At 39.0% G+C, this 22,956-nt stretch overlaps 1 protein-coding gene across 10 annotated transcripts in view; it reads left to right on the forward strand.

The window, feature by feature from the left end:
* Positions 1 to 22,956, forward strand: part of PHACTR1 (phosphatase and actin regulator 1) — a 420,672-nt gene that overhangs the window by 17,436 nt on the left and 380,280 nt on the right. The window lies entirely within an intron of this gene.

Genomic DNA, 22,956 nt, shown 5'->3' on the forward strand with positions numbered 1-22,956 from the left:
TCTCCTCTTTCGCTACCAAATAGCCCTACATCCCTCATTCTTTCTTCCTTTCCTTTCCCCAAACATTCCTCCTTCTATTACCATGCTCCTCCTTCCCCATCTGTCCTCCAACCCCCTTTACTCCCAAATCCCCATTTCCTCTTCCCTGTCCCCAACACCTATTTCCCTCCTCCCAAATTTCCTTCTCACCTCCCTTTCCCTGCAAACTCTCTTTCTCCCTTTCCTCGCCCCTTCCCTCAAGCCCCTAATTCTCTTTCTGTCCTCTCCAATAATACTCTCTCTCCCCCCAGCCCTACATCTCTCTCTGCAGACTCTTCATTCTATTCTTCCTTTCCTCAACTTCTAGAATCCCTCCCTTTCTCATAGCCCATCATTCTTGTCCCTCCCCGTCAAACTACGCTTCCTTCCTCCTTCTCACCAGTCTCCTCTTTTGCCCAAATTCATTCATTCCTCCCCTGAAATCACCCCCATTGTTCCACTTGTAATTCCTCCAGTCTTTCCTCCCATGCCTCTGTCCCCAAGATTAGTCTGAAACTTACACCTATATCCTTCCCACTCTCTCTGCCCCATGAGATCCCGTGTTCTCTCACAGTAACCCTGACATTCCCTCTCTCTGCCCCTCAATGTGTCACATCCTTCCTATTTGCTCCACCTTTCCCAGGTCTTCTCTCATCCCTTCAACTCCCCAAATTCACCCCTCTTCTTTCTGCTTCCATCCCTTATCTCTCCCCTCCACCCCCGCCACATAGACACTGCACCCAGAGCTGCCCTCCAGCTCCTTTTTCACCTCTCTTCTTTCTGTCTCCCTGTCCTCGAGGTCCTCCAACATTATGCCTGTTCCCTCCCAGATCCCCTTTCACGTTATTCCTGCCATCCTCAAGGTCCTTTCCCACCAGGCCTGTACCCCTCCCCTCTCCATTGGGCCATTCCCCTCTTCAGGGTCTCCTGCCCATGGTGATCCTCCCTTTACCTGCCCTCAAAAGTGAGGAAAGGAGAAGACAGCTGCTCCTGGGTGGTTACTCAGTTTCCTCCATACCAGACCACCAGGCTATCCTTGCATAGGAGGGAGGGAATTGAGATAACTTTAGAGAGGAGTCTCAGCTGCAGTCTCCTGACTTTCCCACCAGGGTACACTGAAGTAACCCTACTGGCAGGATCCTACAATGCAACTCCCTTTTTCATCAGAGCCCCTCAATTCAACAGCTCACTGTGGGAAGAGAGTTTGACTGAAAGCTCCTGCTTGCTATGTTGTAGTCTCTCTCCCTTCCCCCTCAACAGGTTGCAAATTGGAGGTGATAAAGATGTAGTTGTTTTCTCCTCCAGACTGAAAGTTGGTGCGGGACAGATTCATCCCCTTGGTAACTAGTAATATGCAGGTTGTGTTTACCATGACTGTGACTGGTTGATTATGTTGTTCGCAGTCTGATTATCCCTTTCTGGTCATGATTAGTTTTTTAAAAATTATTGAATAAAGCTTTAGGTTGGCTGGGTGGCATTTCAAGGCAGGAGTTAGAAAGTGATGCCAGTAGGTGGTATTGATTTTAAGGAACTGAAAGTGAAAACAGACAAGACGTAGGAGTGTGGGGAGGGGTTGGTGGTGTATAGGAAATGATGAAGTGTAAATGAAAAGAGGATGTGCATGGTTACTTGATTGCTGAAAGTAACTCCAGGTTGGCCTTCACTGTCACAGGTGACATTATGCCTTGGAGTTATAAATAGATTATCAGTTGAGAGGAAGGTACCTTCAGGTCACCTAGTGCCTCACATTTCTACACTGAGCTGGACTTGCAGACATTACTACAGCAAGTCCTGGAAGGTCAGGTAGAATGCTGCTCTTTCTTTCTTTCTTTCTTTCTTTCTTTCTTTCTTTCTTTCTTTCTTTCTTTCTTTCTTTCTTTCTTTCTTTCTTCTGTAATTCCTATGAAAATTGGATAAGTACATTTAGTTCCCCTTTTAATTTGTGTGTTTTAAAGCTCCATTTCTAACCTCTCAGGAATGGACTTCCTTTAAAGGGAATAATTCAAAGAAGTAGCACTGGAAAGATTTGTGAAGAAACAGAATAAAACTGTTTAAAGCAGGTGCGAGTGGATGTTTTCATTAATCCATCTGGCACTGGGTGGTTTGAGTTTAAAAAAAAAAAGAAATTGCTTAGCAACCCGTGTTTAAGTTAGTGAGCTAACTCAGTGAAATATGCCAGTGATCTCCGCTCCATTGTTGAGCTTTTGGTTTTATTTTTGTGACTGTTTTTCAAGAATGCATAAATCAAGGGCCTTTAATTTCAGAAGGACCCGTATTCCAAAGAACCAGTTTTATTTTAAAGATGGTTAAACTTCTACTAGATCTGATTATGTTATATGGTGTAGGGTTAGGTTTTGAAAACCTCTTGTTTATAAGGAATGGTGTGTTTGTATATTTTTAAGGTTCATATAATTGTTTGTGGCAAAAAGTATTTCTGAACTTGTCTGCTGAATTTTAGGGTTAGCAAACAAAGCTTGTGTACATTTTATTAAGAATTACTTTGAATATTTTATATTTTTAGGAAGTATTGATACAATAGTTATCCCTTAAGTTATTGTATGTGTAGCTTTCATGAAACAGTTAAAGGTGCAATTAAAGAAAAAACACTTAATTCATAGCTGGCACCCCAACGAACCTTTACTTTGTATACTTATTGCTTATTCAGGGTAAGAGCTGTGCTCTCTGGTATTCAAATGGTATTCACTGCAGAAAGTAGAAGCACTTACTGTATGTTGGATGGAGCCCATTTGGAATCTATCTGGAAATAGATTCCCCATTCTGTATCTCTCCTCTTTATGTGTCCATTGCTAGTACTATTTCTTAATTGTGAAACTACCAGATATTACTCTTTTCTTATTTCAAATTTAATTACTGCACTGGTGTAGAGCTGAGAGGTTTAGGGTCAGGGAAAGACTCCAGAGCACATGTGAACACGAGGAGCTGTTCATTCCAGGTGGTGCTGAATAGAGTGTCTGTATGCTACCAAGAAAAATGGACTCTATTTATTGTTTAAAGTATCTCTCTCTCTTTCTCTCTGTGCTGTGTTTTCCTCTATGTCCATGTGTGTGAGCTGTGTGTTTCTGTGCAAGTGCATATATAACTGCGTCTGTGTACATGGAGAGGGGAAGCGAGGTGGAAATGAGGAAGGAATGCCATTTCCCCTACTCAGTGATTCAGTCAGGACTAAAGTGATGCTTAGTGCACAGGAAATATCCCCTTCCCTACACACCTACGGGTTACCTCCCATTTAATGCATTTCATGTGTACACTCCTGCTGCTCAAACACAGCCTATAGTGTTTTCCTGCCAACTGCTACAAGCAGGGTTGCATCCCCTTTTGATCCGGTCATTGTCTTGTTCCAGGATACTCGCTGGGATAGGTTGCAGCGTGCTGTTGCTTTGCTTTATTTGAACTTTAAATCCATTATTATTATTATCTATATGCAGATGGAGTTAGTGCTACACTTCTCCACCCTTAAATTTAATGGCAACCACTAGTTAACAGCAGTTTTATTTATCTACTTCAGCTGCAAGTTATAATTATACCATTACTGCTGTTATCTGTATTGTTGCCAGATTGCACACACACAGTCAATTACATAATTTGGGTAGAGCAAGGAGTTGGTATGTTTCTCAAAAACAATTTATAAACAATTAAGCAAGACAAACTTTATCTGCCCCTCCAATCAGATTATATTCATAGTTTATTTTTCATATTACTTTCATTAATTAGTTTTCAAACAAATATTTGTTTATGATGTTTGTTTCCAAATACTGATCAATTATAGTATTATAAATATTCCCTACTGTGAAATTCCAAATGCTGTTCAATTAGTATACTCTATCATATCTTATTCAAGCCTTCTTGGACTGATTAAAAAGAAACAACGTTGTTTTCCAAACTAAGAGGACTATTCTCCCTACTGATGTACACATGCCAATCCTAGTAATCTCAGTTATATGCTCATATCAAGAGGATAATATTTCTCAAAGGACTTCAATTGCCTCTTGTGCATCAATGAATGTAGCTAAGGAACATTATAAAACTATAGACTGATATAAAATGCTTTTTTGCTTATCTGATACTGTATCAGTCCATGTGCAAATAAATGCTATATCTGAAAACTAAATGTGCTTACACAAGGACCTCAGCTCCACACCACAAGAATGTGTTCTCACTTTATTTTTTGAAAACTATAAAGGGCCTAATTTTTTAAAATTACTAGTGATTTAGGTGCATCAATTTCTGGGTGCCCAACCTGAGATACTTTAAAGGGGCGCAAATTCTCAGCATCTGACCTCTGAAAATCAGGCCCTTTTGAAGGTCTCCATTTGGGCATCCAAAAATTAAGGGACATAAAATTACTGCTTCTGAAAACTTATGCCTACATTTGTTAAAACTGGCTAATCACATAAAGTATCTCTTCCCCTCGTTCCTATGCCATCCCTAGAACATCTCCAATTTTCACCCTACATACTGACCTATTCAGATGTTAGTTGTGTTACAGAAGGCTATATTTAAAAATGTTAAATGATGGAACCATCTGGGAAGCAGAGAGCTTCCAGGCTGGAGAAATTATATCTAATTACTGATAAGGGGACAGACCATTTAGTGACTCATACTTAATGATCTAAGGTGGGGAGTGTTGTATTTCTTATCAGACAGGAAAAATAACTTGTAATGTTGGGAAATCTTATTGCAGTGAATTGGTTGAGGTAGTAGATAGGTGGGTGTTAATAGTTAAGGTAGTGTTTGATCTCTTTATTGGTACATTATTAGGGGGAGGGATAGCTCAGTGATTTGAGCATTGACCTGCTAAACCCAGGGTTGTGAGTTCAATCCTTGAGGGGGCCACTTGGGGATCTGGGGCAAAATTAGTACTTGGTCCTGCTATTGAAGGCAGGGGGCTGGACTCCATGACCTTTCAAGGTCCCTTCCAGTTCTAGGAGATGGGATATCTCCATTATTTATTATACATTCAATCGGACCTGCTTGCCAGCAATTGACCTATACCTGTCCATCTGTAAGTAGCTAGATAAAGGTCGATAGTGTCCTATATGGCATTTCCATACATGGAATGGATATTTCAGCTAGAGAAAGGATCCAACAGTAAACTTTGGACCACAGCCATTTTTAAAAGTGTTTCCAAGCTGATTGACCTTTGGAAGAAGTCATCATCATGTCAGGCTGCTATGGAGACTTTCTGAGCTTGTTCAAGGAGGTCACCCAGTGTCATTCCCCACTTGAATTCGTTTGCTTGTCGGGGAGTAAAGTCTTGTCAGAGGAAAGAGACCGTGCTTTGGAGAAGGTGGCAGGGCAGAACGCTTGCTTAAGTGAGTGAATGGTCACTGAAGATGGAATGTTCCCTCCAAAAAGCCATGATTATCCTCTGTGGTTATGATTTACAGGAGGCCCATGGAGCATATTATAAACTGGATCAGCCCTGAAGTTCTGCTCAGATCTAAGTGTACTCAAATTAATTGGTAATCTCACATTGGGAACCAGATCCTCAGCTGATGTAAAGCTGCATAGCTCTATTGACTTCAGTGGAGGTACACAACTTACACCTGCTGATGATATGACCCCATAAGCAAACATACAGCTCTTCTCCCTCTTCCATTGTGAAATACCTGTTTATTTTGTTTTATGAAGGGGCCAAATGCTCCCATAGAATGTGAGCTGCAGATGCAGAAATAAAGCAGCAACTTATATTTGAAAATGCTACAAAAGTCACTTTTCTGGGAGAAAAAGATGGAGTCATATAATAAATAATATCACAAAAAGATACAATAAAAAAATCCATAATATTTACTGACTGCAAAGAAAAGTGGGTGTGGTCTCTGGACAGATATGTGGAGTCAGCAGGTGCTGCTCTTGAAATAGTGATTAACTCACACAGAAAACTATCACAAATTAACGCTGCTTCAAGCAGCATTAAATCACAATTTGCAGGAATTGGAGGGGGCAGGATAAGGAGACTGATGAATGGCTAAAGGAGCCAGAAAATTCTCAGAAGAAGTTGTTTCTGTGGTGAAGAGACAGGGGATGGGACATGAAGTGGAACAGCAGTGAGTGTTGGCCAGCCTTATACTGAATAAGGTCCCAATCATTCTTCGGTTGAAATCAAAGGGATCTTATGTTTTCACACGCAGTGGCATCTTTCCCACAAACTTGGGTGAACAACTGATTTTTTTTGTTCTCTGGCAGTTCTGAAAAACCACAGAGAAAGAATTGTTTAACCCCAAAATTTTGGCACATCAAAAATTCTAGTTTGGGTGTCATTTGACCTGAAATGTTTTGTTTGGAGGCATTTTTAAACAGCTAGATTCAAAAAAAGGCTGGAGAAGGAAGGTTCCATCTCATAATTTTTAACCAGGAGGAGAAGGATGGTGGTGGTCTCCTTATAATTGTTAGTGTAGTGGTTATAATGTTCACCTGGGATGTGGGAAACCTGCGTTCAATTCCTCCCCTTTTGCTGATGTGGAGAAAAGACTTTAACTTGTGTTGCAAACACTGTAGGTGAGTGCCCTAACCACTGGGCTATTCTGGTGTGTGTCTCTCTTGTTGAAGCTGTTCCACTTTTTATAAATGACTAATTATCATTAGAGCAGGGATTTCAGCTTGGGTCTCCCACATCCTCAGTGAGTGCCCTAACCCCGCTGGGTAATTCTCACTCTCTCTTTCTCTGACCTAAGGGTTATTCTTTGTCATTTTGAGGGCTACTGTGAAGGGCACTATGAATGATGTTTTTCAGGGGCTAAGTTGATGTACAGTTTTTTTTTTTCCAATGGCAGGGTAGCTTTTCCCATGGCATCCCCCTGCACATTGAATTATATAGAAGGATATGATATCATTTTCTGTAGTGGTCAAGGAACAAGTTTCAATAATTATTTTCAGGTACTTATCTTTTCATTCTGTAAAATAAGTCATATTGTTTATGAAACCATTTCAAAGGCTGTTTAAAAAAATGAATTGGCTTGATGATATTATTGGATTTTCCTGGGGAAATCTGCATCCCATTCATTTTTAATTCTTTCTAAAGCTCATCACTTGGTTTGAAGTCTTTTCAGTTTACCCTTTGGCCACACTTAAATACAGCATTAGGCCACTAACCCAATTAATCAACACCTTAGTTATTTAAAATGTTATTAAATGTCCTCTTTTGGGTTGTTGTAAAATGTATAATCCCCAAATATTATATAGGAATATAAAATACCCTGGATTCAGGGTTTTAACAGATTAGAAATGAGATAAAGGGGTAACCTAAAGGACAGATTTATGTTTTTAAAGTTACTGTAACTGTAAGCTTAGGGAGATTGGGGTTCATGAGAACAATGAAGAAGTAGCTAAAATCATGCCCAAGTGAAGGCTTTGCGGGGTGTGGGGGGTGTTAATATGTATTCAGTTTTGTTTCTTAAGCAATATCAGGTAAGAATTCCTACCTGGACAAATTCCACTTACTTTGCCACAATTTCCACCCTCTCTCCTGGCTTTACTGCCATGGAGATCCTCATGAGCCCAAATGACAGCATTTGACTACACATTACTCTAAGAGAGATATTTGTTAAAGGGCTTGTGTGACTGGCCTCTCCTTTGCCATCACAACTTGCATCAGCAAAATTTGTGCCTGCATTTTTGCATCTTCAATTGATTTGTAAATCCAGTCTTAGTACTTCTGCCTTTAACTGTCTAATTTAGAGTACAACTACAGGTACAAACTCTGAAATGTGCATGCACAATTCATTTTTTTTTGTCTCTGTTTCACACCAATAAACAGGAAGACAAGTCCCCAGTCTACTGAAAATATACACCTAAATTCAGGGTAAATATCATAGGGAGAATATGCCTTTTATGATTAAGGACTATTGGCCATATCCAGAGCTCAATGAAGTAAATGGAAATACTCCAATTGACTTCAGTAGTATTTGGATCAGGTCCTATATTCAGACAGGCAAAAGATCATGGGGAGGCATGTAAAGGGAAGATTTCCCTATGCTCTACCAGTTCATATAAAAATAACAACTCATCATCCAGGGCTTATGCCACGTGCTGGGAGAGCAGGGTGTAGCTTGTCAGAAGTGGAGAAACATGAAGAAGAAAAATTACACACAGTAAGTTCCCCCTCAAAGTCCTGAAAATGTTGGTGGAAATAGCTTATAGCAGCTTTAACTTCCACTACATTCCTGTAGCACTCCATCACAGGGGTCCTGTGAGAATGTCCAATAGTACTCCACCCTAGGGCGTGTGAACTACTCCATCGACATGTTCATGTAAGCATATTCACGGGGCAGTGAGCCTATAGGAGTATGGTCACTGAGCTGCCATTGCTGTAGAATGGGATGCTGGGAATCATGAGGAAGCAGGACACACACACATCTATGGTCAAGTGCCACAAATGGGATGTCTTTTACTACAGCTGTCTGGATTACACATGATTTTCAGGGTACAGTTCTGCTCCACTGCTGTTCCCATGCTTCCAGGAAGATGTGGCAAAATTTGTCTCTGTAAGAAATCAGAGTATCCAGCTGTAAATGCCCACTTTCTATGCTTTATGTGGAAAGGGGTGATATGACTCTACATGATCCCTTGGCACACAATGAGTACAGATGTATCAGTTAAAAATTATAAAATTATTTGTGCAAACCCAGTGCTTTGGAAAAATGGCTTTAAAAATCATTAGATTTAAAAAAAAACACATTTGGGGATTCTATTTACTTGCCTTCTGTTTTATGAGCTTTTGGAGTACATGTTTTCAAATGTATCTCTGCAACCATGAATACAAACTTAATTTCAGTTTCCATTAAAAAAAATTTCACATAATCACTTGCTCCCAAGAACTGGGACACCAAACACACCAAAAATCATGAGACTCCCAATAATATTGTTAGAATTGGCAATGCTGTTAAATTGTGCATATTAACAATAAGTTGGGGGGTAATTCTTAGCAACACTTACTGTCGGGCATAATGCTACTCTGAGTAGACTTATTTGTTTAATGGGGACTACTCATAGTGATACCCACTGTACCTGACAGTAAGTGTAGCATCAGGCCTAAAATTTGTAAGCTTTTCTAAATATACCTGAAAATTATTGATGTTGAAAGAATTTCCCAGGTCATCTACCATCAGACCACTTTTGGTACTAATAAGGTTTGCTGTGATTATGTGTATGATAACCAGTTCATTATGCTTCAAAGTTGTAATTTTAAAATGTTAATCATTTCTAACTTAATGGCAAAACATAAACAAATTTAATTTTATACTGTCTTGGTAATGAATATTCATAGCAGAACATTTCTCATGTATAAAATGCATCAAATCTCAGCAAAGTGTCATTTGTGACATTTAAATTACATTAATTTAAAATAGATTTTACATTATGTCAGGAATCTTAAAAATCTTTAAAATTATATTGTCATAGTTAACAAGAATGTTTTCTATATCCAGAATATTTTTAGGGTAAAATTCTTCCCTTGGTTATAATCATGCAATTCCATTGAAATCATTGGGATTGTAGTGATATATCTGAGGTAGAAATTGGTCCTTAGTATATGCCTTCATACATTCACAGATTCCAAGGCCAGAAATGACCACTGTATCACATAGGCCACAGAACTTGCACAAAATAATTCCTAGAACAGGTTATTTAGAAAAACAAACAATCTTGATTTTAAAATTGTCAGTGATGGAGAATCCACCATGACCCTGAGTAAATTGTTCCAATGGTTGTTCCTTTCCTTCAACTAGATTTCATTTGGGTGCTATTATTGGATACCTTAATAAACGTAAGTATTTGCATGTAGTGTAGACATTCCACATGGCATAATAATAGTTTCCATTGCTTGAAATTACAGTTTAATCTATATGAAATGAAATAAATCAAATGAGATGAAGATGGTTCCTGCACCAGAATTTTAATGAGTAGCAAATTTAGCAAGAAAACAAGGAAGCGCACTTGAAAACTAAATTGACTTTGGGCTAGAGCTTATATTCCTTGTGCACCCCAAACGCATATTAATTTCATTTGGCTTATTGGGTGCATAAGAAATGCAAGAGTGAGTCCCAATTGTTCATATGTTGATATATTATATTAACACCTACAAATTTACCTGACGTAACTATTATGGATGACACGAACATACCCCAGTACATTTCAGTTAATGATGGAATTATGCATAATTTATAATACAATATGACTTTCTGAATGTAACTTGCAGTATTTGGACACATATTTGGTTAACAGATATTAAGCAAACTAAATATCTGATACATTATTAAAATGATATAAAACTTCGTTATGTCCAAGTCTGCATATACCTAATGGTAGAATGCTTGAAATAGTTTCCCCATTTATTTTATAACAATAAACATTACATTTGTAACACAAATAGATCAGGGTTTAAATTTGTAAAGATTGTAAATAATGTTTATGTTAGGAGTCAGAAGAACATTCACTTACTCAGAAAGAAACAATATTAATCACATGGGGCTCAGTCCTGTGAGATGCTTGGTACCTTTAACTCACACTGATTTTGATGTGAATTAGGGTACTCAGCTCCCTACAGTTTTTGGACTTTGCTGAGAAAATATTTCCAGTTCTGTTAGTCTAGCTTCAGTTCTGTGAAATAGCTAGGCTAAGTTTTAAAATGGAAATAGAAATTATCTTTAAATGTTGTTAGTTTTGTTAAAAATGCATCCCCTACATTTCAGCTCTTATTTTGTATCCTTCTTTCTGGGACTGAATGCCTTTCATAAGTGTTTAAGTACAAGTTCAAATACAAAGCTACTATAAGGGGATCTTGCTACATACAGAACTCTCTTTGAAGTCAATGGGCATGTTGTTTATGTGAATCAGTCAATCTGGCCTAAGTGCTAAAATAACATTAGGGACAAGGGGGTTAAACCATCAAATCACCCTTAAAATTAAGCCTAAAAAGTCTAAAGCTTGTCCCATTATGCCAGAGCTTTGCAGTATAATCTATGGGGGGTTTGTCAACTCAGAGTAAGATATGTCAAAAATTATGACGGAACAAGAAATTAATAATTGCATCATACTGTTCCTTGAAAAAGAGAGTACTCTGATTCCATGCCAGGCTCTCCTCTCTGACAGCATATATCAGTGCAGTTTTCATATATAATTGTCTTCCCTAACTTTCTTTGCTAGAAAAATACAGAAAAGAAATGTGGAGATTTGACATAACTATGTTTAGCTGTTAAGAAATCCTCTGAGTCTCTGGTGGCCCTTCCTCACACAGATCCTTCAGTCATTGGCGTCCCACATGAGCCCACGGACCTTATTTTGTAGCTTGTTTCCCTCAACAATATTGACCAGTAATGTTGCTATAGCTATCTCTTGTTTAGGTGATGTGGCCAGCTTGCAAATCCTCTATTTTCACTTTTTTCCATTATCCAATTGTGCTGCCGTTTCTCCAGAGTTTTCCATAACATACCCTGAATTACCCTAAGGTTCAAGACTCTTGGGGCCTGACTTTCTCTGCTTTGGTCCTGACCACTCCACCATTTCAACAGAGTGCAGATGTCACGTGTTGCTGTTTTACTGCAGTGTTTCTCCTGTTGGGAACATGCTGCTTGCACATTTGTAAACAGTGAGTGGGGTATGCTGCCTCTTTTTGTTTTAACTTACTAGATACATATTCTGCTTATGCTCAGCTGATGAGAACATATAGCCCTAAATGATCATCCTGTGTTTTAAGGCCCCATGATAAAGAGCCATATAATCTACAAGATCATTTCATGAACCCAGTTAAGTGAATAATTCCACAGAGTGATTACTTCTACTGTCTGCATTCTGACTGCTCTCTGGTTCCACACTATTAAAGATGATTTAGTGGAAACGTTGAGGTGGAAAGGTAAGAATAGACTGATTTTAACTAGTACTGAACAGCGCATCACTTCTATTTAAAACAGTCTGGCGTGTTCATCCAATCATGAACAATTTTCATTTTGTCTCATCACCATGTTTGTTCATCAGGGTATTCCATAAGGTTTGTTCTAGTGCAATCTGAAAGGAGCCTCCATCGGCAGAGCTGTGAATAATTTTCAAACAATGTAATGGCTTGTTTCAGAAGCACTGCATTATATAGAGTTGTACGCCACGGCGTGGTATATTATTTATAGCTATGTCAATCAATCACTTTGACTTACTGTGTACAGACCGTGATAATAGCTTGGACCACTTTAAAATCATTAAAATTACTAAACCAACATATAATTAAAAGACTATGGAAAACAAGTGTTTAGATTTGCTTTAATCTGAGCCAAAAATCCAAAGCAACAAATATTTCTACCAATTGAATGATGGGTAATTTAGGACTGAGAAAGCATCATGAACAAACTAAACTGTAAATGTTGCTTTTCAAAAGTACATGAGTGGCTGCTGGACATAATGGCCCAATCCTGGAAACATTTACTTGTGGAAATACACCTCTATCCCGATATAACGCGACCCAATATAACACGAATTCAGATATAACGCGGTAAAGCAGTGTTCCGGGGGGGCGGGGCTGCGCACTCCGGCGGATCAAAGCAAGTTCTATATAATGCGGTTTCACCTATACATGGTAAGATTTTTTTGGCTCCCGAGGACAGCGTTATATCGGGGTAGAGATGTAGTCCTTATTTGTGTGAATGGTCTCATTGACTTCACTGAGGTCACTCGCATAAGACTACTTGTGTGAGTGAAGATGTACAGATTTGGACCCTTAGGCATGTTTAGGGAATATAGTCCCCATTAATAGCAAGGAGTGCTTTAAAAGTATACATTGAAATTTGTTATTGCTTTAAAGCAGTAATGCTATACAAGTTACTGTCTAATGACATTTTCTGGGAACTGTTTTATATTGCTTTTATAGAGTTAAGTAGCACCATGGACATAAACCACAGAAAGCAGTGGTGTAAAGATATTGGGTCATTGTGGTGCATACTATCTATAGAAGACCAGTCACACAGGATATGTTAAAATTTTGGGTGCAATATCTGGTGTGCAAAGGATGCTACATTGTAATAAATATTTGGTTTGTAAATGTAATTACAATTATGGCATGCAGCTTTTACTTTATATTCTAAATAAGACACCTGGTCTGGGAAAAAGAGGAGGACCCAAGATTAAAGCAACCTAAGCCCCATGATGCCATCAAAACAGCATGGCTTACTGTAAAAGAACTGATTCGTCAGTTACGGTTACCCTAGACATCAGTAACCTGCTCTCAGCAGGCTACTTGCCTGAACAAAAGGGAGGCTTCATTACAACTCATCTGTCCATAGTGTGTTTTTAAAAAAAAAATAATGCCCTTAACTAATATAGCACTCTATAAACACAGGGGCAGACCCTGAAGTGGTCACTCTGGCTCCAACCATGTACTTGAAAATATATGAGTAAAGAAAGTCCTTTTGTGCATGTATACTCTTCCCGCAAGGAAAAGGACCTCAGGAGTTAGAGCAGAACAGAAACTTTATATACCCAATGTTAGATAGCCATTATTTGGGGGGAAGCCCTGGCAGGGAGAGGCATATGACCATGGGTTCTTGCTGATTCCTGTGAGTCTGTGGGCTGGTCTGTTCCTATGGCAGGATACTCACCTCCACGATGGAATGACTGGAGAGAGAACTCCATGAAGGGGATCATACAGGGATTTTTCTACCCTTCAGCCCACTGTCATGGTGGGTTTTTTTGTTTGTTGGTTAGTTTCCTGGAGAGGATGATCCATTTTTATTCAATTTTAGGCAAGACTCTCAGTCAAGTTAATGAGCTATTCCCCAAGTAGGGACAGAGCTAAGACCTCTAGATTTGACCCAAACATTACCTATCCAGGGCTTTCTATGCCAGCCATCACTGTAGTATCCAACAGTCAAACCCTGTAAAATCAACTTGCAGGGCATTGCCCATATTCGACTCAATAACTAAGATACATTTATTTCTCCCAGAAAGAACAGTGACAGGTTGAGAAAAGACCTTTGTTTGCACTGGAGTTGCACGCTGAGTTTTAGAGGACTTTATTTTTATTTCTTGTCTCTTAAAACTACACATAAAACATTAGCCAAACCCTTGCTATCAGTCTACACACACACAATGTTTTATCTAAGTCATAACTTTTTGATGGAACTTTTATACCTTCTTGGTACAGCTGTACAGATATTTATGTACATCTATAAAAGCATTTATTATTTTCTATCAGCTAAAATGAGCCTGCTCTTGGGTACTAAGTACTTTTCTCCTAGCTGAGTTCTCTGTGCTCCTTACAGATTCCCTGGGAATCCCTGTCTTATTTTTCACTTCACTCCCTGTTCTTTCCCCCTCCACACCTAAAAGTCCCATGTCATATTGATCATTCTTCTAAAAGAGGAGGACAAGATGCTGTTTCTAATAGAGGCTGGAAATGTCACTCCTTGAGGTGGTCAGAGAAGTTACTCTTAAAGCAATATAAGATTTTCTTTCAACCCAGCAGACTGTGTAAACTGACTCCTCAATACTCCCAACCCACACTGGCCCAAGTCTAAGGGATCAAGCTTATGTTTCATACTCAGAAACTCTGCGTGATTTTCCATTAACTTGTCAATGCAGTGGCATGATTGGTCCTGGGAAAGTTATGGTGATCTGCTCATTATCATGAGTACAGCTGGTCAAAGTTTTGCTAAAATTTCAAAATTATTTAAAAAAAAAGAATTTTTTTGCAAATTATTTCTTTTTTCTCATTAAGAGAAGCTCTGATAATGAGATAAGGACATGATGATAAATTTTAATTTAACACAATTTTAATAGTAAGTTTAGTGTAATCTGAAAACAGAAAAAAAAATTCAGAATCAACTTGTCTGACTAATTTCATTTTATGACATTGAATTTAAACTAGGCATATGTCAAAAGGCCACTTGATATAACTAATTCACATCCATTGAAAAAATATCCTCTGAAGCTCTAGTTCCTTTAAAACTATATCAGAAATAGTCTCCTATAAGACTTTTAAAGGGGTAGAGGGAAATTAAGGTTCACTGATATCAAGTGGCTGTATTTAAATAATTTCTCTCTAAGAAAGAACTGCTGCATCGTATTTTAAATCCCCTCGGAGGAAGATAATAAAATGTATTTTGCAGCAACTTCATATGTTCAGTAGGCTGGTCAATATTGCTATAAAGATAACACCATTCTGATAAATCACCATTTAGGTATCCTGCTTCAGTTAAATAAATACATATTCTATTACAGTGTTATAGCTAGCCATGGAAAAGCTATAAAACCATAAAAACTACTATGCTGAATTCCCAGCCATTTCCTGCTTTGTCTTACTACTGCAACTTTAGGCCCCAGTTCAGAAAATATTTGAGTGTATTTAAGTCCAACCCTCTTCAAGACAGCATTTAAAAACATGTCTTGGGTAGTGGTGCTTCCTGGATCTGGGCTTTATTTGCGTATGAAATTCAACTTTACTGAAAATGTCAGCCATAGAAAATCTTCTGTATCATATTTCTGTTTCAGAAAAGATTTTCAAACCAGTGGCTTTTGCAAACAAACAAACAAAAAGTTTGGTCAGAGTCACCCTTGCTGCAACTCCAAAACAAGCTGTTTATTTTCGTTGCCATTAAAATTATTTCATAAAAAGTAGCGGTTTAGAGGGAGACAGTGCAGAAGATTAGAACAGCTTCCTTAACAATTTATATTTCTTATCACAACAATAAAAGTAGGTACCCTGATCAGGATCAGGTTTGTGTGTTCATGCACAAAAGAATCAGACAAAATAAACTAAGGAAGTCAGTCATGAAGGAGGACAGCCACTGTCTCCTTTCTGTTGTTTCCCACAAGCATCCTGTTTTCCCCTGTTATGTTAGGCCTATTAAAGAAAGAAAAAAAAAACCTAAGGAAATCTCCAAAGTGAAATTAAGTTTGAAAGCATTTATTGGTAACATATGGTTGAAAACTAAAGCCAATGGAAAACTGGGAAACCAATTTAGTGAAAACTTCTGAAGTTTTCATTTTGCAGGGTTTGAAATTGACCCATTTTTTGGGCGGGTGTGGGGGGTTTGACAAATTTTTCATGACTTTTTTAATAAAAATGTTATCCCAATTTTATTTAAATTATTATCAAAATTTCTAAAACCAGATTATAGACTCCTTTGTGATTGCCGGATGGTGGTCTGCTCTAGCAGAGGTGTGGGCCCCTGCTTGCTCTAATTTATACCCCCCCCCCTTCCTGGTCTGCTTATGGACTGTTCCATGGCTCTCAGCCTCTGAGAATCCCTGTAAATTGCATATGCCATGGGGGCTGTCCTCCTCCTCCACCACAACCTCTCCTGATTTGGCTGTACCCCTGGCATGCACTGACAAACCTCAGCAGGGTAGCCTATGCCTGACTTATGCAGTGTCTGCAATGGGAGAGATTTTCCCCAGGCTAATGAGGGGTTTTTATGGCCCCTATTCACTGCTATGGCTGCATACTGTCAGCATAGCAGGAGGGAGAAACTCTCCACTGTTTCTCCTCAAGTGCATGCTAATAAATGAATGTATTAGTAGAGATTGCTGGGTTAAATTGAAACCAACTACTATAAAACTCCCTTATTACATAGGAATTACCATACTGGATCAGACCAGCAGTCCAACTAGTCCAGTATCCTGCTTCTGATGGTGGCTAGAACCAGGTACTTCAGAGAATGGCATAAGAATACTTCAGGAGGCAGATGTAATTATTTGGTAATATTAATCTCAAGTACACATGACCTATATTTAGCATTTTTGTTGAAAATTCAGAGGCATAAAATGTCATAAGTAAGGGCTGTATATTTGCCATGGAAATCATGGACACTGATTTTTTGTGTGTGTGGTTTTTTTCTTCACACATTCACGACTCCTGAAATGTTGGGACTTTTTGCATGTGGGCAGATGGATGTGATAGTAACCGGTGAGCCGGTTTCATTGAGGAACTGAAGAGCTGCCAAGTTTAAAACCCGCAAGGCCTCCAAATCTATAAGAGATCAGGAACTCCACTAATCAGGACAACTGATTTGTCGTAGGGTGATGGATTCTGCCGTTTCCCTAGTTTTATTAGGTTGGGAAAATAGCATGGCTTACATTGATGGTTTATAGCCTAATTAAAAGCCCTTTCAAGTCCATAGAAAAGCACCCCGGTCCTAATTCAGCATGATACTTCAGCGGGTGCCTAGCTTTAAGCATGTGAGTAGTCCCAATGATTTCAATGAGGCTACTCACATGCTTCAAGCTAAATGCATATTCAGGTGTTTTGCTGATTGGGGCCCCCCACTGATTTCAGTGGGCTTTGGATCAGACCCTTAGCATATGTCTATATAGTGCTGCTGCTCTTGCAAAGGCTGAGGCAGGAAAGCAAAACTGAAGAAGGTAGCAATGCCTCTCTCCAACCCACTTCTTGGATGGTTGCTGTTGTAGCTCTGAACTGACAGACACCGAGACTGTGATTTTAAATGGGTTTGAAGCCAGACTCTGTTTTTTCCCTAATAAAGCTTCAGGGCAAGATCTAGAGGAAGAGAAAGGATTCACTCCCAATGTTCTTGCCAGCAGGTTTGTAACTGACAATCCATTTGGTGGACACAACATGAGCATTTCTAATAGAGACAAAACTGCATTCACCTGTAAGCTGGTGCAGAGCACATGCACAGAGCTTAGTTCATTGTAGTGCCCCTGAAAAACAGGTAGGAGGAATTTTTACTTTGCTGTTTGTATAGACCAGTAATCAAACGAACATCACAGAAACAGTGACCATCAAAACTGCTATAAAATAAAATTGTTTAGGGGGTTAAACACTTTAGGTAGCACTTACTGACGTGGCAGTCTTATTTATTTCAGTGGGATGAGTTGTGAGTAAGGGCTACCTGATGTGAGAAGAGGATAGAGACTTAAACCCCATATTAGGGCTAGATTGTTCCCCATTCTTTTGTAAATGCCCAGGAAGACACACTCCTCCATATTCCTGCATAGCAGAAGGGCACAATTCAGTCCCTGTGCTTCTTAGGGTCTGCTCCCTTCATGCAACTCCTGGAGCACAAGACACTTCACCATGCAGTTGACAAGACCATTAGCCCAGTCTTATGTACCAGCCAGCTGCTCTCATTGGCTATACAAAGGGGAGTGTGCTGTAGTCTCTAAAGTATCATAGCAGCAGACACACTCCTTTTATGTGTCAGGGAGGAATTTCCCTTGGTGTGATGCCAGGCTGTACTGCTACCAACACCCTAATTATGTCTTGAAGCCACAATTTTGACCTGTAAAGTAATGTATGAAAATATATAAAATATCACCCTAAACATGAATTTGGCCATCAGTCTGGAAAATGCCAGTGTTTTAAGGGCCAGATTCTGTTCTTAGTTAACTGGTGCAAATCAGGAGCAACGCCACTGAGTTTAAACCAGTGTAAGTGAGATTAGAATCAGACCAGCAAATTTGCATGTGCACCCCGGAGATCTGAAACTATCTGGTTGCACCCTCCTTCCATCCTGTTGGTGTGCAGATGGGACTGAGTGACCAAGATAGGTGACGTGCAAGGTTCTTTTGTATGCACAGTCCATAAGGTGAAATAAACTGAATGTTGCAAATTATGCAGGTTGTCGAGCTAATAAGAATACTCTCCAATACACATCATGCAGCACTGAGCAGCTGGCTGTGAAAGATCGTGTTCTCTTCCCTCACAAGAATATCTGTCAGCAGGATGACCCTGCTCTCACTTTCTTCTAAGTGCAGCTTTTAAACACACTCGGGTGAACCACTATTCCTCACTGGCAATAGGAACAACACTGAAAATCCTATAATCCACCATTTACATTCACTGGATTGCATTTGAATGGCCCATTTTTATCTGCACTCCTGCATGCCACTTCGTCTTCTACTTGCTTATTCGCAGTTCAGTACATGTGTAGTTTCATGTTGCTCTGCTACCTGTGAGCTCCTTTGCGTAGGTGCTGAGGCAATGCTTAGCACTGACCATTAGCATTCTGGTATCACAATGAAGGAGGTGGCGCATTGAAGCTTCTTTCAGTAGCAATCGGCAGCTTGCAAGATGAAGCCCTGAAGTGCATTCACAAATCTAGAGGTCAGATTTGAAAATTTGGCCTTCAACATCATGAATGAGTGCTAAAATTTTGAGTTTCAAATTCAGCCTCTACTGTGTGTCACAGTACTATAGTATTGCCAGTTATTACCACTACATTTAACAGTATATCACTTTTTACAGCATAAATTCCCAGATTTTGGCCATCTTATAAAATAACTGAACATTTGCTCTGGGCAACTGTTTGACATTTAACAACAACAACAAAAGAGAGAATATGATATTTAAATTTGCCAAATTAAGGTTTTTTTTTCCCCCCCGAACTAAAATGGCAGTTTTCTGTTTCTTCCTGAACCTTAGCTATCTGTGCAGCTTTCTTGTGGTGGGTGCTGCAATCTGAGTGCCAACTGCAAAAGTCTCTCCCGGTGTCTCACAGCTTCCTACGTTTCTGTCTGAAGTTGCTTCCTCTGGGGACTGTAAAAGAAAGTTACTAAAAATGATTGGTGTGTGAACACAGTAGAGGAGGCCAGATGAAGGTGAAGATAAGTTACTCATGAAGGAAAGGAGAGTGGGGCAGAGCCATTGGGGAGTCAGGAGGGAAAGAGATAAATCAGAGCAGGATATAGATTCAGCTCCTGCTTGTTTTTAAAAGTGAAAAAATGTCAGGGGACAGTATTAATTTTTCAACCTGGCAAAAGAAAACGCAGAAACTATCTATAGAAATTGTAGACATCGGGAAATTAACATATTTAGTGAAAATGTATTGTGTTTAACGAATGTATGTGCTAAAACATGATCATAGCCCTAACCTGTAGATCCTAACCTTGAAATAACCCTTTATGACTCGACTCAGGGGTCTTGGATGAGACCAAATCATTGACAAAAAACTTCTGCTCCAACATCCCCTTTAACCATGGCTTCCCGGACATGCACAGAGAGGTGCAATCATCAGGCAGATTTCACCTCTAGCCCATTTGCTAGACATTTTTCAGTGTGTGTCATGATGGTGCTGAGTTTGTTATCAAAATGAAGAGAGAGTGTGTTTTCACCCCTATTGACTGTGTTTTTATTCCTAGAATATTAACACAACATGAACTTTTGGAAAGTATTTTATTTTCTTCAAAGCCATATGTCAATAACAAGTTATAAAACAGCCCAACCCACACGTTATCATTTTGATACGTGGAGCTTCCCAACCTTTAAAGTTTCTACAATGGAATATAGTCTTATTACTGGAGACATTTTAGTATTCTAGGGGGGAAACATTCCTCCCTTTATTACAAATGTTTAAACACTAAAAAAACAAATAGTATTGAATGTGAGCAGTTCAGGCCTCTCCATCTGTTGGGAATGTAGCAAATATGATATTAAGGAATGCATATTTGACCAATCAATTAAATAAGTAATTCGTTTCATGCATTTCCATGTTGCTGTTAAATAGCCTATCACTGATAAGAGGAACTGATGGTAAACTGTTAAAATATCATTTTTGAATGTTTTTCTTACAAAAGTTTACAAGTGGCAAAACACGGGCAAGTTATCTTGAATAATTTGAAATTTGGTTGGTTACTCTGAGTAGTAGAGTTTTCTGTAACCCAGTATTTATTTTTCTCTAGAAAACTGAAATATAAAATGATACACTTCTTTGGAAACCTGTTAACTTCCTGAAATAAGTATTTGATGCTTCTTTAAATGAAACATGCTGCTGCTTTTAATATATTTCTTTGAAAGCACATTTAGTTCTGGTGAGACGTGCTGGATTGACATTTCTGTAGATCCAAGGCCCTTATTTTAATACAAAAAACATAAGCACAGTGTGGGTAGCTCACCTACTTGATGGGACCACCTGTAAGGTGAGAGGGGACTTCAGTCTTCATGGTCATTCAATTCTTAGCCTTGTTGGGAGTTCTCAATGGATAGGCTATCATTTACTGCCCCCTCTCTGCCCAAAATAAGCAGGGCTTTAGTATAACTTTTTTAAATGTACTCGATCAGAGTTGTTTCGTGTGTGATACCAATATCACTGTTCCATTGGATTTTAAGAAAGGAGATAATAAGGAACTATCAAAAGCCTCACTAAAATCAGGATATGTCACGGCTATAGATCCCCCCCCCACCCCCATCCACTAGATTATTGGCCTGGTCTAGTGAAAGACTGAATTCAAAGAGTAATTATTAATGGTTAGCTGTCAAACAGGGACGACATATCTAGTTGAGTCCCACAGGAGTCTATTCTGTGTTCAGTACTGGTCAATATTTTCATTAATGACTTGGATGATGGAGTAGAGAGTAGGCTTATAAAATTTTTGGATGACTCCAAGCTGGTAGGGGTTGCTACCGCTTTGGAGGACAGGATCAGAATTCAAAATGACCTTGATAAATTGGTGAATTGGGCTGAAATCTACAAGATGAAATTCAATAAATCAAGTGCAAAGTACTACACTTACAAAGAAAAATCAAATACACAACTACAAAATGGGGAATAACTGCATAGGCAAGAATCTGGGGGCTATAGTGGATCACAAATTCAATATGAACCAATAATGTGATGCAATTGTGAAAATGGTTAATAGCATTCTGGGTGTATTAAAAGGAGTGTGATGTGTAAGACACGGGATGTAATTGCCTCGCTCTACTTGGCACTGGTGAGGCCTCCTCTAGAGTACTGTGTCCCGTTCTTAATATCATGCTTTCAGAAAGAGGTGGACAAATTGGAGAGAGTCTAGAGGAGAGGTAGGGTTGCCAACCCTGCAGGAGAGCAATACAAATTATAAAAGATTTAGAAAACCTGACCTATAACCTAAAAAGGTTATAAAAACTGGGCATGTTTGGTATTGAGATAAAAAGACCGGGTGGGGCGGGGGGGGAGGAGGGGAACCTGAGAATAGTCTTCAAATAAGTTAAGTACTGTAGAATGGTGATCAGTTCTCTGTGTCCACTGAAGGTAGGACAGGAAGTAATGGGCTGAATCTGCAGCAAGGGAGATTTAGGTTAAATACTGTATTAGGAGAAACTTTCTAACTATATGGACCCTGAAGCACTGGAACGGCTTTCCAAGGGAGGTTGTGGAATCCCTGTTATTGGAGCTTTTTAAGAACAGCTTGAACAAACACCAGTCAACGATGGTCTAGTTATACTTGATCCTGCCTCAGTACAGGCTCCTCTCAAGGCTACCTCTCAAGGTTCCTTCCAGCCCTACATTTCTATGATTCTATGATCCAGAGCTTTAATTTGAAAAACTCTGTTTTGCTGTTCTTCACCTTTTTCTTCTTGGTCCCAAGATGCCAAATATTGAAAAGTGCACATGTTTCATAGCTCTTCGATGAAACCACAAACAACAGAACACACATAAAATTTCCCAGGGGTTTCCATCTTCAGTCACTGAAAATCTCAAAAAAATCTTGGTTTTTCATTCTATTTCATGAGCCTGTTCCAATCAAAATAGCACACCATTTCAGATGGAGCTCACTTTACACTTGTGTGGCTGAATTTTGTTGTTTTAATTACTACATATCAGATGCACTTCATTTATGTTAAAATCTGCTTGTTTATTCCATATGGGATGCTGGAGTTTAATGTTCTCCATGCCCTCCTGAAACCTTTAGCTTAGACAGGAGTTTCTTCTGCTATGACCTCTCGCTCGGTCAGCAATAGGAAGTTGGTTTCACATCTTCACAAACAATAGAGTAGTTCATCTTTCATAGCTAATTAATATTGTCTTTCTGCTCTTTCATTCTGAGAAAGAACTCATTTTTTGTGTTACTCATATCGTGGTATGTCACTTTTAGTAGATTTCTTAATGATATGATGATTTTCTAATGTATATGCATCACTGCATTTGCTCTGTAAATCCATTGCAAACAGTTATCCTCAAAGGAAAAATAGGATTTAATAAGGAGATAATTCTTCAGTTC

This window comes from Chrysemys picta, chromosome 2 (genome assembly GCF_011386835.1).
Source record: "Chrysemys picta bellii isolate R12L10 chromosome 2, ASM1138683v2, whole genome shotgun sequence".
Taxonomy (NCBI): Eukaryota; Metazoa; Chordata; order Testudines; family Emydidae; genus Chrysemys; species Chrysemys picta.